The sequence below is a fragment of the Paramisgurnus dabryanus genome, chromosome 23 (genome assembly GCF_030506205.2).
Source record: "Paramisgurnus dabryanus chromosome 23, PD_genome_1.1, whole genome shotgun sequence".
Classification (NCBI taxonomy): Eukaryota; Metazoa; Chordata; class Actinopteri; order Cypriniformes; family Cobitidae; genus Paramisgurnus; species Paramisgurnus dabryanus.
In genome coordinates this window covers 7,762,920-7,773,938 of record NC_133359.1, presented here as the reverse complement: position 1 = coordinate 7,773,938, position 11,019 = coordinate 7,762,920, and the positions used below count along the sequence as shown (strand labels likewise).

Here is an 11,019-nt window from a genome sequence, read left to right as displayed (position 1 = left end):
GCTTCAGTCAAACACATGAACAGGGAGAGACTGTCAATGGGCGATGAATGGATGTGTGCGCACTGGGTTCTGGAGACACACTTTTTTGCCTATGTTTAAATTATATGAGCGCAAATTTTCTGCATTATAACATAAAGTCACGAAAGCACCATAATACAGTTTTATTACTGTTATGGGATTATGTGAGAAAAAATAATGTCTACTAGGCTACATACATATAAAAGCCTATAAATAACTTGGCTTTCCAAATATTTTTCTGCATGCATGAATATTGACATTTTGCATGAATTTGTTATTTATTTATTATTGTGCAATGCATTAACTATTAAACATATAATGCATTTATTGACTATTATACCTGTACATAGCTCCTTTCTAAACAATAATACTGGCCTATATGTAGTTACTTATATTTGAATCACCGTCTCACAATTGATTATAATAAAGATTTTTATTTTATTTTACACGTCTGGTATTCATTATTCACAAAACGACCCAAATGCAACCTGTATACGACCCAAATTCGATCGTACAGTATATTGGTAGCTTATAACAATTGTTCCCTTATTTTATTTTTTATACATTTAAGTTTGAGTTGCTATGTAAAATGGATTATACTAAATAACATATATTTAGTTAAATACCTTTGGGCTGATATTAGTTTGTTTCACATTTCTCACAGCAGATTGAGTTGTTCTGAACTCTGTCTGTAATTTATCAAAGCCTCAAGGAAAAGCAAACTTTTATAAAAGCTTGTTTTAAAACTAAATAATGTTAATTATGAGGAGCCCATCTTCAATTAAATGATGGATCAACGCAGTTGCGGAGTTTCCCTCAGGCGTTATAAACATCATGCCTACTGCATGTGATCAGAGCTGCTGAAAAGCCACGCCCCCTCACAGAACTGCACGTGGACTTTGGCATGGTTTGTACTTTTGATATCACGAGCGCAAATCGACTTCGCCGCTTGGCACGAGTGAATGGAAATGCTTTAGTTGTGCTGAAAGGTTAAAACCACTGGTGTTATAATCGATTGCAATGTGATAAATAATTATATTGCTTTGAAAAAAAACCTAAAACTGGAGATTGTTACCTGAGATCAGATGTATACATATTTGAAATGTTATGCAGAATGCTGTAAGAAAAGCATATATGCAGGCTTTAAAAACAAAACTTCATAAAGGAAGTCTGAATAATTTATAAAAAAAAATATGTCTACCAGTCGACAGCATTTTAAGTTTATTTAAATGTAAGCTGCGAGTCAATGGATTGTGGGATTGATATTGGCACCATGAAAGTACTCATAAGTCTCATAGTTAAACACTTTGCCATTGTTGTAAAATTACTTTGTAGTACTGTAAATATCATAATTTATACTTTGTGGTAAAAATATTGTTAAACGTTCATTTTTATTTGGTAAGTTAAATTAAAAGTAAATAGTGTTTTATCGGGCCCATCATGACCAGCTGAAATAACTACACAAAAAAATCGTCAGATTCAAGCTTTATTCAGCTGTTTCTAAATGCGTCTCACAAGGTTTGGAGATCTACTCTGTACTGATGATGGCCTCTAGCCAAGTAAAATCTAACTGTTAACTAACTATAGCAAGATCCAAGTTCAAGCTATGACAAGACATCAAGAGCCTTTCTCTCATTTGGTTGTTTTAACTTGCTTATTTTTCTGATAAGGAACCAACTTTGACATGCAGAGTAACATTTCTTTAAAATGGTTTATCTCTTGGTGGAAACAATTGTTGTGCTTTTCCCTGCATAATTATTTTTCAGTGGATACAGAGAAAACAAATAACGGTCAGGAATTGTACTTAAAGGGGTCATATTATGAGATTTTTTTAAGATGTAAAATAAGTCTTTGATGTCCCCAGAGTGCATATGTGAAGTTTTAGCTCAAAATACTCAACATATAATTAATTATAGCATGTTAAAATTTCCACTTTGTAGGCCTGAGCAAAAATGTCCTTTAAAATGCAAATGAGCTGATGAAATGCAAAAAAATGGCATTACGAAAAACAACACTTTTAAAGAATTGTTTTGCTTAAAGAAAAAGGGCCCTATCATACACCCAGTGCAAAGCTTGACGCAAGTGCTTTTTGCTAGTTTAAGCCTGGCACAGTTATCATTTTCATGTTCAGAGCTACGTTATTTAAATAGCAAATACATTTGCGCCCATTTTTACGCGCATGGTCTGAAAACGAGGGGCCCTATCATACACGCGGCACAATGTGCGACGCAAGTGTTTTTTGCTAGTTTCAACTCGATGCAATTATCATTTTCACTTTTAGCGCCACGTTGTTTAGCAAATGTGGCGCAATGCAGCGCAATGCGCGACGCAAGTGTTTTTTGCTAGTTTCAACTGGGTGAAATTATCATTTTCACGTTTAGCGCCACATTGTTTAAATAGCAAAAGCGTTTGCGGACAATTTTGTGCCCATTGTCTGAAAACGAGGGGTCCAATTATACAACCCGCGCAATGCAGCGCAATGCGCGACACAAGTGTTTTTGGCCAGTTTCAATCCGGCGCAAATATCATTTTCACGTTTAACGCCACGTTGTTTAAATAGCAAATGTGGCGCAATGCAGTGCAATGCGCGACGCAAGTGTTTTTTGTTAGTTTTAACCCAGTGCAATTATCATTTTCAGGTTTAGCGCCACATTGTTTAAATAGCAAATGTGGCGCAATGCAGCGCGACGCAAGTGTTTTCTGCTAGTTTCAACCCAGTGCAATTATCATTTTCACGTTTTGCGCCACGTTGTTTAAATAGCAAAAGCGTTTGCGGACAATTTTGCGCCCATGGTCTGAAAACGAGGGGCCCAATTATACACCCCGCACAATGCAGCGCAATGCGTGATGCAAGTGTTTTTTGCTAGTTTCAATCCGGCGCAATTATCATTTTCACGTTTAGCGCCACATTGTTTAAATAGCAAATGCATTTGCGGCCAATTTTGCGCCCATGGGTGTTCTGGTCTGAAAACGAGGTGTGTTCAGGCGCATTGTTGGCGCGTTGCTATTTTGTGGCTAAAATAGCCATTGGCGTAATATTGTTTTTGTTATTTAATGAGCGCGTTAGTAATCACACACATGGGTGTGCAGCAGCATACAAAGTTTTTATATATGAAAAATTAAAGGATTAAAATGTAAAAGATTATTATTGAGTCTCTTGGACATGAATAAGGACCGATTATGAGACAGTAGAAGGTGTAAAGAGCTGTTTTTTAACGGCATTGGCTCAGTCACATTGATTTCCACCACACATGGTCTTTACTGAATTAGGAGCGCTAAAAAGCACTGTGTTTTGGAACACTGACAAAACAACACAATTACATTTACATTGGCTAGAGCAATTTTTTAACATCAATCTTAAACTGGTGGTATTAGTTTTTCAGTTCAAATACCGCCATCTAAATAGGGAAGTGGCATGGCGCAAGCACAACAGGCTTTTAAAGGGTATGGGAGATGAGACTCTCATTGGTTTATTGTACGTTACACCCAAAACACACCCATTACTCATTACGAGATAGGAACAACCATTTTAGACTGTGTGCTAGGCGCACAAACCATTTTTCCTGTCGTTAAATTCGCAAAAGTGGATTCGGACACGCCCTTTTAGACTGTGTGATTTAGACCATGAGCTTAAAATAGGGACCAAAGTGTCCATACAAAACAGTAGCCCAAAATGTATTATAAAAACACACTGTGCTGTGGCCTGTAGATGTTTTCTGTACTTCAGTTTAAACGTGTAATATTGTGTGGTTGCATTTATTTACTCTTTAATTTGCTATATTGATCTGCCCCTGACAAAGTGATGACAATGTGGCTGTTATTTATTTTTTATGTTGTCTGCTGGTGTTGCTCACCTGTAATGCCCAGTCATTTAATTTTTGAAAATAAATCCATGCTTTAATCAACAAATCATGTCGAATTTGTTTAACCAAAGGCTGCTGTTATCATTACTTATTGTTCTTATTTAATGTTGTAATATTTTGGGGGTGAGATCATCTCATACGTAATCTTCTTGGCCTTGCATATTTGATGCATATTGGATGTCTGAGTGTCTTGGTATGATTGGCTACATGTTTTCTTGTTTACTCTGGATAACAAGCCTGTCAGGCAAATAATGCGTCTCATTCCTTCTCATTAGTCAGTTCAACAACAACAGCAGATAAATCTGTGCTGTATTTCTTGTGTGTAATTGGTGTCTGGAGTCACTGTGAGTGCAAATAATTTAATCTTTTAATATTTGTTTAATACTCTTAATTCTTTATGGGAGTCACTTATACTGTAATGTTATAAATACTACCATATACCAGAAATACTATAGTGTGTAATATATACCACTTTTCCAGTACAGTTGCTATCGTGTTTCACAACACTGTAATAGCTATCGTAAAATATATTTAATAAAGAAGCCGGTGACTACCGAACGAACCAAAATATGGTTTCACGACCACCACCGTCATCTTTTAAGGTTGTGTAATTTGGGAGCTCTCCAAACCGCACTTTCCTCACCTGGATAATTGGGCCTAAATTACGGCATTGGCTCGGTCACATTGGTTTCCACCACACATGGTCTTTACTGAATTAGGAGCGGTGAAAAGCGCTGTGTTTCGGAGCATTGACAAAACAACACAATTACATTTACATTGGCTAAAAACACCAAGGGTGTCTGTCAGGATGGTCATTATAGATCCATTTTCCTGTTACTTCCTCGTTTTTTGCGGTTAGATGTTTTTCCTCCATTTGGGGAGATAATCAGCGCCTATGGCTTTTATTTTCAAAAGACCATTTTCATTAGCTTACAATGCGTATTGATTTTGGAGTAATTACGGCGCTCTCATAAATCCGACGAATTTGGAAATGTGATTTTCATGGATTTTCACACACTGTTGTGTTGGTAAGTCTACACCTCCAGTTTTCTCTTATGTCTTGGTAACATCCCGTTTCTGTAGCCCTCTGAAAATCCTTATAAGTTCATTGCTTTATGTTAATAAGGGGCATTCAAATTACACATAAACATAATGTTAACAATGTCTGGACTGTTACAAAAATTAACATTACGTTTTTTTTTTGCATATTGATTATAATTGGCCATTTTTTGCTGTTGTTGTTTTAAATGGGACATATCATGAAAATCTGACTTTTTCCATGTTTAAGTGCTATAATTGGGTCTCAAGAGTTTGTATCAACCTAGAAAATGTGAAAAAGATAAACCCAGTTACTTATTTTTGGTAAACAATTCTCAGCAAGCATGTGAAAAAATAGATCATTTAAATTTGGCTCCCCTTGTGATGTCAGAAGGGGACCGCCCCTTGCTCTGCACTATCCAACCACGGCACTGCCATTTAGTGCAGAGATCAGCTCATTTGCATTTAAAAGGACACACCCACATTTTAACATGTTATAATAAATTATCTAAATGGTATTTTGAGCTAAAACGTACTCTGGAGACACCAAAGATTTATTTTACATCTTAAAAAAGTCTTGTGAAATGTCCCCTTTAACTGTAGTAAAACCATGGTTTAATGTTTGTAAGGGATTTAAGTGATAACACATTAAATTTGCCAAAAGTTCTTTGTAACAATCATTTGTAAAACTCCCTAGATCATCCGTTCAGATTTTGAGGTGATCAACAATTGAAACCATTTCCGAAAGCAACTTGAATTATACTACCGATCAATTCAAGAACTGTTTATTGTGTCATTTTTTTTCTTGTGCAATTCTTCACCTTCCTTTGGGAACAAAGTTTACCCATACTTCCAAACATTTGGCCCCTTCCTCGGCGCGTAAACAAAATAATGAGAAAATATGACTTTGGATTCTTCTCCATCATCTCTCTTTTCTGGAGTTTAACACGAAACCAAACAGTCCAGGGAGAGATTCAGAAGAAGCGAGGGTAGGGTAAGGTTTCATTTACAATATTACACACTCAGCTTTTTTCCGCAACAAACACAGTGCAATTCTCCGAAAGCACCTAGCTTGTGTCCTGCTGCTTTATTTATCCTCTGGTCTCAATACGCCAATAAATGGCAAGGCCATAAGAACCCGACCACCTCAAAGATCACAATAAAAAAACTGAAGAATCATAAAATGTCAACCCATGGTTGCCCAGTCTGCTTGCTTCTGGTTAGCTGATGGACCCGCATAGCCATTATTATGACCGCTGGTTTAGCTGGACAACCAATGTTGCCTTTCTATTAATGCTACAGTAGTTGACCAAAGAAAACTTGCTATCTAATCCTAAAAGGCACACAACCATCCAAACTACAACATATGCTGATCTTCATGGAATGACTAAACATGCCCGAACACAATAGCCCGGCTAATACGTAAACTAATGTGAATCAAATGTGGAAAAACGTTGCGTATTCTTGAACGATTTGTGCATGAGGTCATAATGAGGAGAGTCTAGGGGGATAGAGAAATACAAATGTTGCTTCACTTCAATGCAAAAGCTATTGCTTATAAATGCCAAGTTTTAGTTGCTGTCTTCCAATCCAAAACATAGTGAGGTGCTTTGTTGTCTATTCCTTACATAGGCATGCTCCTTCAAAGGCCATACTTTATGCAAGTACACAGATGTCAATGCTCAGTGTTATATTGAACATACTTGCATTATTGTGGTGGAAACAAACTTTTGGGTATCCGAGGCAGTGGTGAAGTTAGTTTATATTGTTAAAGGGACACTCCACTTTTTTTGAAAATATGCTCATTTCCAGCTCCAACTATACTCTCAGTCTGGCGTAATAATCAAAGACTTTGCTGCCGTAACATGGCTGCAGGAGGCGCAGTGTATTTACGCAGCAGCCGAAAATAGTCCCCTTAGTAACTTTCAATGGCAAGGGACTATTTTCAGGCCCTGCGTAATATCATTGCGCCTCCTGCAGTCATGTTACAGCAGCAAAGTCATTGATTATTACGCCAGAATGAGAGTATAGTTCCTAACCATATCTGCCTGGAAAATCACAACTTTTAATTTTCTGTCAGTCTTAGTACACGATGTAACTACAGAAGAGTCAAGTTTTAAAGAGCACCAATTATGCTAATAAATTAGCACGTTAGCACGTTATTGTAATATCCCATAGTACATACATGTTATTAAAACTTGAACTAATGCACTGTGAGTCTTATAAATTGCTTACATACCTCACCGATTTCTGCCAGTCTGGAAAACGCTCGGTTTAGTTCCTGTCTCCGCCTCCCAAAATGTCTAGTGTATTCGGATTGGTCAGATGACTACTCAACTGTTATTGGTCAACTGGGTTCGGCGTGTGTTTGAAAGGTTACGCCCCTGACTACGCGTGGATTTTCCAGTTCTGACTGAGAGTCACAGGCAACGTAAACAAGCGCTATATTTCTCTATAAATGATGGTGTCTGTACTGCCTTACCACTTCAAGCTCGATCCAGAGAGTTCAGACGGCCGTTACGATGTAAACGATCTCTGTCAATGAACGCGATTGGATTTAACTTTTTTAGGTGTCCTTAGCTCTGCCAGAATGCTAAACGAAGACGAAAAAGACATCCAAAAGGTAATTATAACGTACTACATTACTTTGCAAACTATATGGAAACACCAAATGTAGCACATAGAAGGTTTTATTTGAAATGATTATAAAACTATTTCACTTATTAACATTATTTTACTATAGTAAACTTTATTATAAAAGACCGCTTACATACTATATTACTGTTCAAACTATATGGAAACACCAAATGTAGCACATAGAAGGTTTTATTTGAAATGATTATAAAACTATTTCACTTATTAACATTATTTTACTATAGTAAACTTTATTATAAAAGACCGCTTACATACTATATTACTGTGCAAACTATATGGAAACACCAAATGTAGCACAAAGAAAGTATTAATTGAAATGAATGTTCTACATTATTTCACTATGGTAAAGTTTATTATGAAAAACTGCTTACTTATAAGTGCTATGTTTTTACTTATTAGGTTTTAAGGAGAATGCAACAGGTTCCAGGGCCTCTTACCTGCGTGATTCATCATCCAGGTTTTGCACAAATTGTCTAAATCCCTACACACAGAACATTTATTGTACCGACTATAAGCCTTTGAGGTGCAGGACTAGATTAAGTTTTATTACATTTTTAAACCAATAACACTAAAGTATCATTATAGTAACAAAGTACCCAAAAGAACAAAAGATGCAACTTTAAAGAAAATATAATAATCAGTCAAAAGTTTTTTTAATTTATTACAAATATATATTTAAATGTTAAACAATATACAAATAAACATACTTTAGTAACCATATTGTGCTCTTGTTTCAAAAATTGTTCAATTCATTTCTTACAGCTATCTATTCAGATAAATGGCACAGCAAAGCTTTGTCAGCTGGTGCTATTTAAGACGACACTATAAGGTTATCATCCTGTCGTGTGTTGTTCTCCAGATACGCTTGGAGCTTCCTGATCAGATCGGTCACAATTTTGGCTTTCGACGACCCCTGCACTGAAGATGGCATGCAATCACGTCCTCCTTTGAAGGTCTCTCAAACTGTGATGCCAGGTCCATTGGAATCGGGGTTTCCTTCAGCTTATCTTCAAATACCTCATCAAACACAAGCCTGATCACATCCTCCACATAACTGTAGAAATATTGCAGTCAATAAATCTTTTGTTTTGATCATTTATTTCCCTGCTTCATACATTAAGTTTTTAATTATGAATGTATTTGAAATAAAACATTACTGCTTACGATATGTCACTTGTGTGTTTTGGGAACATAGCCTTGTACTTTTCCTCTCCTGCTTTTGTTACGGCTTGGTGACATTGTAATGGATGGCTGCAAGGTACAAATACCTGTAAAATATAAACAAGCAATTAATTTATTGTAAAAGTAAATACTACTTTATTTAACACAGTTACTAAAATACTTAAATACCTGCACAGCATTCCAATAAATGAGAAAATCAATTTTTTTTGCTGCAAATCTGAAATCTCAGGCTACGGACGGCAAAGGCATCCACTGATGATGGTGATGGAAACATTGTGAAACGATGCTACTGCCTGGGTTCCTATTATTATGCAGAGAAAAAAAACTTTGTCATCATCAGTTATACATTTAAGACTGGTAGTGGTTTAACTAGGTAAATACATAATATGTGTTAAACACCTTTGCTCCTCATATGCCAGTCTGACTCCTTGTACTGTGTGTTATGATGTTGCATGTTTGCATACAGTGTAGAAGGATGTGTACAGCTGCGAATCTAGGATATAGACAAATAAAACAAACATGTATTCAGTCAAAAAGAAATATTATAACAATAGAGTACAACGACTATAAATCGTTAGACTATTCATTAAAACGTAAATGTATTACATATTACATGGCCCAACATTAGCAACACACATTACGTGTTTACTTCGTTTCAAAATCTAAGAAAGCTTCAAGTAAATACAACAGTAAAATACATATAACTTTAAACAAATCATCTGTACTTAGAGTTTCTTGAGTTTGATCGTGAGAACAAATTTTACCGGTAACAGTTTAGCTGGCATTTGTATTTGTATTTATCTTAGCAACTTAGCAAGTTTGTAAACATGTCTAAACCAACATTGATAAAAAAAACGAAAGCCTGCATAATTCAACATACACGTGTGTAAATATGGTACGTTGTTTATGAAATACAGTATTACAACACAAGACAATTAGCTTGCAAGCTTAGCTCTACACGCACATTATGTTAATCTCCGGTTACCGGTTACGTAATGTACAGTAAAAGGCAAATAATAAACGTGAATACTTACAGCCTGTGATCCAGAAGTGCACAGTAACGTTAATCCAACTTTCAGGAGGAGACGTCCAGCTTCGGTTCATGAGAAGCAGTTATTGTGAAAACTCCGTGAACAACTTCTGACTGGATTTTTCCGGAACCGTATTAAACATGATGTCCTCTGTGGAAGTCCATAAAGTGCTATTTTGCCCTCGCATCTAAAGAGACAGCGTCTACTCGAGAGATTTAATCGCTTAAACAATGAAACAAGAGTTTGCAAACAGAGTCAAAGCAGGGACTCACAACCTCCGCCATTTTAGCTCTCTTCTGACTCGGCGCTCGCTCCCCACCCCACCCCCGTCTTTGAGGGCGTACCCAAGCAAAGCAGAGAGGGCTGAACTATGATAATGTTGGTCTTATCTACGTCACTAATCCCAGGAAGTAAACTGTTGCCTACAATCCGAGTGTTTTTTGTAGTCCTCGAACGTTAGAGACGATAACTCGCGTCATCGTTTTCTTTGAGGTATGTACTTTTTGAATATCGTTAGCATGTACTAATGCACACTTACACACAAAAGGATGTTTAAAAACGTGTATCCCATAATAGGTGCTCTTTAAATAGGAAAAATATTGAAACTCTTTGGTTATTTTTTAGCGTGATGCTAATGGTCTAATCAGATTCAATGGATTATGCTAAGCTATGCTAAAAGTGGTAGCGCCAGACCCGGAGATCAGCTGAATAGATTCCAAAACGGTAGAGATCAAATATTTAGCTTAAAGGATAATTCCGGTATTTAACACTTTGGGTCTCCTTTCTGGTTTGTTTTGGATGAACTACAGTGATGGACACTGAAATTTTGACAATGGGTCGTGTCTTCACTTTTTGACTCGTTTAGAAGCGTCTCTTGACTGCTTCAGAATGGAAGTCAATGGCCATGCACAAACATGTCATTAAAACAACACTTAACGTTCATTTTCAAAACTGTGCTACTCACCGAGTGGTGCGTGGTGTTCGTTGATGTTTAAAAACAAGTTGTGAAGCGAAATACAGTTTCTGTCGTGTTTTATTTGGCATTTTGTAAAATTCCATTGATCTCTCTTGTAAGACTGATTGCTCGCTGATATATCACTCCGCCACTGGGAAACAGAAAATGGTCTGTTTACATGTGGTTGCAGTTTTTTCGCTCGGTTTCTCTCAGAAGAAAATTTTCCCATATTTGTAGGGCTGGACCAGAATATTTGAATATTTGTTCCGTGGGTTGA

At 36.6% G+C, this 11,019-nt stretch overlaps 1 long non-coding RNA gene across 1 annotated transcript; it reads right to left on the bottom strand.

Moving 5' to 3' along the window:
* Window positions 1-8,285: 8,285 nt before the first annotated feature.
* LOC135781860 (uncharacterized) lies at window positions 8,286-10,368 on the bottom strand. The gene is made up of 5 exons (XR_010545281.2): window positions 9,791-10,368; window positions 9,156-9,249; window positions 8,925-9,057; window positions 8,739-8,842; window positions 8,286-8,628 (listed from the first exon to the last, which is right to left on the bottom strand). It is a non-coding gene; the product is annotated as an uncharacterized lncRNA (long non-coding RNA).
* Window positions 10,369-11,019: the final 651 nt, after the last annotated feature.